Below are 8,221 nucleotides of genomic sequence, written 5' to 3' on the forward strand. Positions count from 1 at the left end.
GTACCGTATCCTTTTGTGTTTCGGCTATTTAGGTACGGTTCGACATCGACATCACCGCCGCTCATCTTCGCCACAAACGCGTCATCAACAATGACCACCTCGACTACGGCTTGGTATTCGTGCCACCATTGTGACACCATACCGGAAGCAAGACCGGTAACCTCATCTTGGTATTGGACATATCATTCTTGCCATTACATTGATAGCCATCATAGCCTTACTCCTTTCCGTTGCTTACCCATCGAGACTAGCCATTGAGTATTGTTGGCAACAAGACTTGTGCACATTAGCAATCATACTTCCCATAGCATACATACATCATTGTTGCATATCTTGGTATCATCTCTTGTGTCACAAAGTTGTCATCGCATACTCATTTTCTATCTTGGTTCGTCAAGCATTGCATGCAAAAAGAGCTCAAACATCAAAGAGCCAAACAAGCTTTTAAGCAAAGAGAAAGATAAGCAAAGAGCTTTTAAGCAAGAACCATATCATCTTACAACATTAAGATTGTCATATTCGATCATTTTGGATCATATCATAGCAACACCTTGCATAGAACATATTTGGGATAGAAGTCGTTGCATTTTTGCTAAGTAGGTTGTGCACAAGTTCTTGTATCCGCTTATTGTGCAATCGTGCTAGTGTCTCTCTAGTGTTGTGCAACAAGAGCATTTTTGTGGATTCCACATTTTGGCTCACCCTTGGTTGTACAACCCCACTTATCTTTTTGTGTGTGTGTTTCCGTGTACCTTATATGCTTGGTCTACTTGTTACATTGCATCTTGCGAATCTTTTCCAACATTATTGAAGCTCACTTACAATTGCATCAAATTTTGTGCCACCATCCTAACCAAGCTCCGCCAAAAGCTTTTACTTGTGTAGGTGTGAGAAACTGACAAGAACTCATACCAATTGTGTTATTTCCTTGTCCCACATTGGAGTGATCCTCGATCCACTTTCAACTTTGGTCAAGGTACATTTGGTACTCGTTCTTCTCTTTCTACCACTCACATTTGTCTTGGAAGGATGGACAGGCCGAGTACTTCTACCAACCCACTCTTCATGGAGCAAGACGACGACATGAACTCCTTCATCACCAAGAGTCACCTCTTTGGTGCACAACGTGCTTTGCATCAAGAGCAACAAGCTATGAGTGAACGCATCGACAACCTTGCCGCCGACTTGCGACTTTCCGAGCAACGTACAAGGGACTACTTCGACCACAAGCTCGACGATCACAAGCAAGAGAATGACGCAAGGATGGACGAAATTCGTGCTTTGTTGCTCAACCGCTCGTCTTCCACTTCAAGATGGAGTCGTTCAAGCCACCACTCCGACTTCACCCTCTCCGGTTCAAGTACACCGACATCGAACACTCTTCGTTGAGCCGCGCACACCGACCGTCAAGCAAGCCTCAATCCCCTACGAGACACCGACTCTCAAGAGCGCCGACAACGTCAAACTCAAGAGGCCTTTGCGCTAGCACGAGAACGGCAACGACAACGCCAACATGAAGAGGAAGAGTGAGTGCGTCTACACCAAAATGCCCAAGATGCTAAGGCACAATGTCAAGAACAACAACTCAGTTACGCTCAAGCACTTGCGGTGCAACAAGATCTATGCGATTCAAGTCGAGCCATTGCCGACCGAAGCCGACAAGCCCGTGAAGAAGATGAAGCACATCGCGAAGAAATTCAAGAACAAAGATTTCACGCTCGCGTGCATCGTCAAGTTCCTCTTCGAGCTCGCGAAGATCCTCCACAAGCTCGCCAACACCATCACGTTCATCGAGAGCATGACGACAATGGAAATCCTCCACGACAAGAGCAACATGAGGATAACAACCCTCCGTGCCAAGAGCACCATGAGTTGAACAATCATCTACAACAAGGGCGTCATCATCCCCGACCCCAACACAATGAAGAGCAACGCTACGTCAAGCTCAAGTTCACCATGCCCAAGTTCAACGGAAGCAACGATCCATAAGAATACCTTTCATGGGCATTGAAGGTTGACAAGATCTTCCGTTTGCACAATTTTGAAGAAGAGAAGAAGATCGCGATGGCATCCCTTGAGTTCCAAGATTATGTCCTCATTTGGTGGGAACAAATCATAGAGCGCCGAGAGGCAAGAGGTGAACCACCCATCACTACTTGGGCGCAAATGAAGGATGTCATGAGAGCACGCTTCGTACCTACCTACTACAACCGTGACCTCTTCAAGAAACTCCAACAACTCAAGCAAGGAACAAAGAGCGTTGAAGAATACTACAAGGAGATGGAGATTGCAATGATAAGAGCCAATGTCACGGAAGATGATGAGCAAACAATGGCATGTTACTTGAACGGACTCAATCACCCTATCAAGAAGATTGCCGACTTCCAACCATACTCAAATCTCATCGAGCTAGTGCACCAAGCTACCAAAGCGGAACGCCAAGTGCAAGATGATTTCAAGTATGCCAAGTTCTCATCCAAGTCCTATGGCTTCTCCAATAACCAAGCTTCAACGACTCCCACACCGACTACAAGACCTTCTACTTCCAACATCGACAAGTTGGCTTCCAAGAAAGCTTCGTCAACTACAAGCCATCCTCCTACGAGCAACTTCAAGCCGAGAGCTTCTTCATCATCAACCCCAACCGATGAGACCATCAAGACGAGTTCCTTCAAGTGTTTCACTTGCGGAGGCCGAGGCCACAAGTCCTACGAGTGCACCAACAAGGGAACCATGGTCTTCAACGACGATGGCACTTATGACTCCATGAGCGAAGGCGAAATGGAAGCCCTCGAGCAAGTCGCCATGCACCGCCAAGTGAACAATGAAGAAGAACAAGTCTTTTGTGATGAAGACTCAAGTCCCGCACTTGTTGTCTCCAAAGTCTTGACTCTCCAAAATCACCAAGAAGAAGACCAACGATGCCACATATTCCACACCAAGGCCGGCGTCAATGGACGATCCGTCAAGGTCATCATCAATGGAGGGAGTTGTCATAATCTCGCAAGTGAAGAACTTTGCTCCAAGCTCCAATTTCCCAAGACGAAGCATCCACATCCATACAAAGTGCAATGGCTTAGTGACTCCGGCACTATCCAAGTCGAGCACCGAGTACAAGTCTCCTTCAAGATCGGTGCCTACGAAGACACCTTGGAGTGCGACGTCGTTCCAATGACCGTTTGTCATCTTCTCCTTGGACAGCCATGGCAATTCGATAAAGGAGTTGTACACAATGGCCGAACGAACCACTACATCTTCAAGATGAAGGGCAAGGAGTACATCCTCCGTCCAATGTCGCCAAGTCAAGTGATCGCCGACAAGCAAGCCACCCATCATGGAGATCATAGTGAGAGAGCAAGCCACCAAAAAGGAAGTGAGCGCCACAAGCTAAAATTGAGTGCCTCCACGATGAGCGAAAACAAGAACCTAGTTCTATTTGCCACCAAACGTGAGATGAGAGAAGTGTGTGAGAACCCATCTAGTGTCCTTCACTACGTCCTCATGTGCAAGGACAATGCATCACAAACTAACACTTCTCACACTCTTCCTCTAGTGTTGTCTACTCTTTTGCAGGAATTTCAAGATGTTTTTCCCGATGAGCTACCTCCGGGTCTACCTCCTCTACGAGGCATTGAGCACCGAATGGACCTCATCCCCGGAGCACCTCTTCCGAACAAAGCTCCATACCGTGTCAACCCCGACGAAACAAAAGAAATACAAAGGCAAGTAAAGCATCTCATAGACCATGGACATGTGCTTGAAAGTTTGAGCCCTTGTGCCGTTCCGGTCATTCTTGTGCCAAAACGTGATGGTAGTTTTCGCATGTGCTCCGATTGTAGACCTATCAATGCTATCACCGTTCGCTATATGTATCCCATTCCACGCCAAGATGATATGCTTGATGAGCTTAGCGGTGCCACTATATTTTCCAAAATTGATCTTAAGAGTGGTTACTATCAAATCCGCATACAAGAGGGTGATGAATGGAAAACCGCCTTCAAAACCAAGTTTGGTTTGTATGAGTGGTTAGTCACGCCTATGGGTCTTTCGGAAGCACCGGACACTTTTATGCGCCTCATTAATCATGTCTTTCGCCCTTACATTGGTATATTTGTTGTGGTCTACTTTGATGACATCCTTGTGTTTAGCAAATCTATCAAAGAGCATGTCACCCATGTCTACACCATTTTGCAAACTCTTAGAAAAGAGCGCCTCTATGCTAATATGGAGAAATGCCTTTTTGGTGTTGACAAGCTCGTTTTCTTGGGTTTTGTTGTTTCTTCTAAGGGTGTTCATGTTGATGAGTCCAAGATTAATGCTACTAAGACTTGGCCGCAACCAACCAACTTGCATCAAGTGCGTAGTTTTCTTGGCCTTGCGGGTTTCTATCATCGCTTTGTGAAGGATTTTAGCACCATTGCTTTGCCTTTGCATGCTTTGAGCAAGAAGAATGCGCCTTTTGTTTGGGGACCATCCCAAGATACTGCATTCAATGAGCTTAAGAATTTGCTTACTCATGCTCCCGTGCTTGCTTTACCCAACTTCGACAAGCCTTTTGAAATTCATTGTGATGCTAGTGGTAATGGCATTGTAGGTGTGTTAACACAAGAGAAGCGCCCCATAGCTTACTTTAGTGAGAAACTTTCCAGAGCGCAACTCAATTATCCCATCTATGACAAAGAGCTATATGCTTTAGTCCGCGTTTTGCATGAATGGGAACACTATCTTCGTCCCCATGAGTTTATCATTCATACCGATCATGAGACTCTCAAGTATCTTAAGGGACAAACAAAGTTGAACAAGCATCATGCTAAATGTAGTGAATTTATTGAGTCTTTTCCCTATGTCATCAAGTACATCAAGGGTAAAGAAAACATAGTAGCGGATGCTCTTTCCCGCATATGCATGCTTGTCACGCAACTTGAGTTAGATGTCATTGGCTTTGAGCATATCAAAGACTTGTATGAGCATGATGCAACTTTTGCTACTCCTTATGCCAAGTGTTTGTCGAATACATCTTGGGAATGCTATTACATCAAAGACGGCTATCTTATGAGAGCTAACAAACTTTGCATCCCCGAGTCGTCTCTTCGTTTGTTGCTTTTGTAGGAATCACATGGAGTAGGATTAATGGGACACTTCGAACGCGACAAGACGTTCGCCACTCTCTCGAAGAGCTACTTTTGGCCAAAGATGTTTCAGGACGTCAATTGCTTCACCAACCGGTGTTCTACATGTCGCAAAGCTAAGTCCAAAGCTCAATCTCATGGTCTCTATATGCCTTTACCAATTCCATACCAACCATGGGAAGACATTAGCATGGACTTTGTACTTGGTTTGCCTAGAACTCGAAATGGGAAAGACTCCATATTTGTCGTTGTGGACCGTTTCTCAAAAATGGCACATTTTATTCCTTGCCACAAGATACATGATGCTTCACATGTTGCTAATCTCTTTTGTAGGGAAATTTTGCGCCTCCATGGTGTGCCAAAAACCATTGTCTCAGACCGCGACGTCAAGTTCCTTAGCTACTTCTGGAAGACCCTATGCGCCAAGCTCGGAGTCAAGCTATTCTTCTCCATGGCGTACCATCCTCAAACCGACGGCCAAACGGAGGTGACAAACCGCACACTCTCCGCTCTACTTCGAGTACTCATCAAGAAGAACATCAAGGAGTGGGAGGAGTGTCTACCCATCGCCGAGTTCGCCTACAACCGAGCAAGACACTCTACAACCGGCAAGTCCCCTTTCGAGGTCGTCTACGGATTCAACCCTTTGTCACCATTGGATATTCTACCTCTACCACTCCAAGAGCGGATCAATTTGGACGCAAGTGCAAGAGCGACCCATCTTGAGAAGGTGCATGAAGATACAAGAAACACCATCGAGTGCCAAGTACAACCCTTGCGACCAAGATCAATGTCAACAAGCACCCTATGATATTCAACATTGGAGATCTCGTGTGGTTACACCTTCGCAAGGACCGCTTTCCCCAAGAACGCAAGTCCAAACTTCAACCACGCGCGGACGGACCATTCAAGGTCCTTGCACGGTACAACAACAACGCTTACAAGATCGACATTCCTCGTGACAAGTACTCCGTGAGCGACATCTTCAACATCAAAGATCTCTCGCCCTACCATGGTGATGAGGTTTTCGATCCGAGGACAGATCTTCCCCAAGGGAGGGGAGATGATGCGCAGCATCCCAAGATCATCCCCATGGACGCATCCACACCTCCAACGGCACCACTTGGACCAATGGCACGAGGTCGAGCCAAAGCTATCGAAGATGAGGTGAACTCACTCCTCTCCGAACTTCCACTTTCTATGCATGAGACATGGCTACTACCTAAGTCCGAGGTGTTGTGCATGATTAGGTACCAAGAGGGTCCTCCCGAAGATGCGCATGAAGACGGACAAGTCCCCAAGTCCACGGATGAGGAGAACCAACGGAAGGAGCCAAGAACATCTCCCAGGCCCCGGACATCCGGCCCCTGGAACGCCTTCCTCTACAGCTGCTCAACCACCAAGTACCTACAGGCCCCGGACATCCGGCCCCGCAAGCCCGGACATCCGGCACTTCTCGAGGTCCCGGATATCCAGCCCCCTGCCCAGAAATCCGGCCCCCCCCCCAAACCCGAGAGCAACATGGCCAGCTTCACCAGCCCGGACATCCAGCCTCCACAGCCCGGACATCCGGCCCGACACCCGGACGTCCGGCCTCCCTGTCTACGCACAGTAAAGGGCCGAGGCCCCTGTATCCCCTTCTTCCCCTAGACTATATATACTCTATCCCGTACAACTTTCTAGGGTTAGCGTTGGTTTAGCTCATTTTGTGAGATAGAGCTTCGCTCATCCATCCGGATCTACTCCACGAGAGAGACTGCGGCCCCTCTTCGGAGAAGATCCACTTGGATTCAAGACCTCCTCGCGGAGAAGATCCCCTTGTGGATTCAAGACCTCCTCGTGGAGAAGAACATCAAGACCCCCTCACGGAGAAGAACCGGCTACCCTTGTATCGTCCTTAGTTGTCTGTGGATTCGTGTATCCTTCTATGTATCCGAGGATCTAGCACATGTGTGACTTGTTCTTGTTCGTTTGAGTGTTCCTCTTGTGTTTCCCCTTGTGTTTTCCCTTGTTTTCCCTCGTTCCCCTCTTTGTGTTCCTCGTGTTCTTCGCGGGATCCGCTCCTTTCGTGAAAGATCGGGCGATTAGGGTTGTACCCTACATCACTATGCATCAAAAACAGAATCTGTCAAAAACAGGGCAGTCTGTAGTAATCTGTAACTCCGGAATACTTTTGTAACTCCAAAAATTCTAAGAAATTAGGAAGTCCTAGATAATTTGTTTATTAATCCTCTAAATAAGGAATCAGTATTTTATCGCGCTTTTGTTAAAAATTAAAACTAATCTCCTGGGCGCAAAAGTTTCTGTTTTTCAGCAGGATCAAATCAACCATCACTGTAAGCTATCCCAAAGGTCTTACTTGGCACAAACACTAATTAAAACATAAAAAACACAATCATAACAGAGGCTAGATGAATTATTTATTACTAAGCAGGAACAAAAGGCAAATAACAAAAACAAAATTGGGTTGCCTCCCAACAAGCGCTATCGTTAACGCCCCTAGCTAGGCATGATGATTTCAATGATGCTCACATAAAAGATAAGAATTGAAACATAAAGAGAGCATCATGAATAATATGACTAGCACATTTAAGTCTAACACACTTCCTATGCATAGGTATTTTGTGAGCAAACAATTTATGGGAACAAGAATCAACTAGCATCGGAAAGCAAAGCAAGCATAACTTCAAGATTTTAAGCACACAGAGAGGAAACTTGATATTATTGCAATTCCTCCCTCATAATAATTTTCAGTAGCATCATGAATGAATTCAACAATATAACTATCACATAAAGCATTCTTTTCATGAGCCACAAGCATAGAATTTTTATTACTCTCCACATAAGCAAAATTCTTCTCATGAATAGTAGTGGGAGAAAACTCAACAATAAAACTATCATGTGTGGCATAATCCAATTGGAAGTTAAAATCATGATGAAAAGTTTCATGGATATAATTATTCTTTATAGCATATGTGTCATCACAATAATCATCATAGATAGGAGGGATGCTTTCATCATGATAAATTTGCTCATCAAAACTTGGGGGACAAAAAATATCATCTTCATCAAACATAGCATCCCCAAGCTTG

This window comes from Triticum urartu, chromosome 5 (genome assembly GCF_003073215.2).
Source record: "Triticum urartu cultivar G1812 chromosome 5, Tu2.1, whole genome shotgun sequence".
NCBI classification, from domain to species: domain Eukaryota; kingdom Viridiplantae; phylum Streptophyta; class Magnoliopsida; order Poales; family Poaceae; genus Triticum; species Triticum urartu.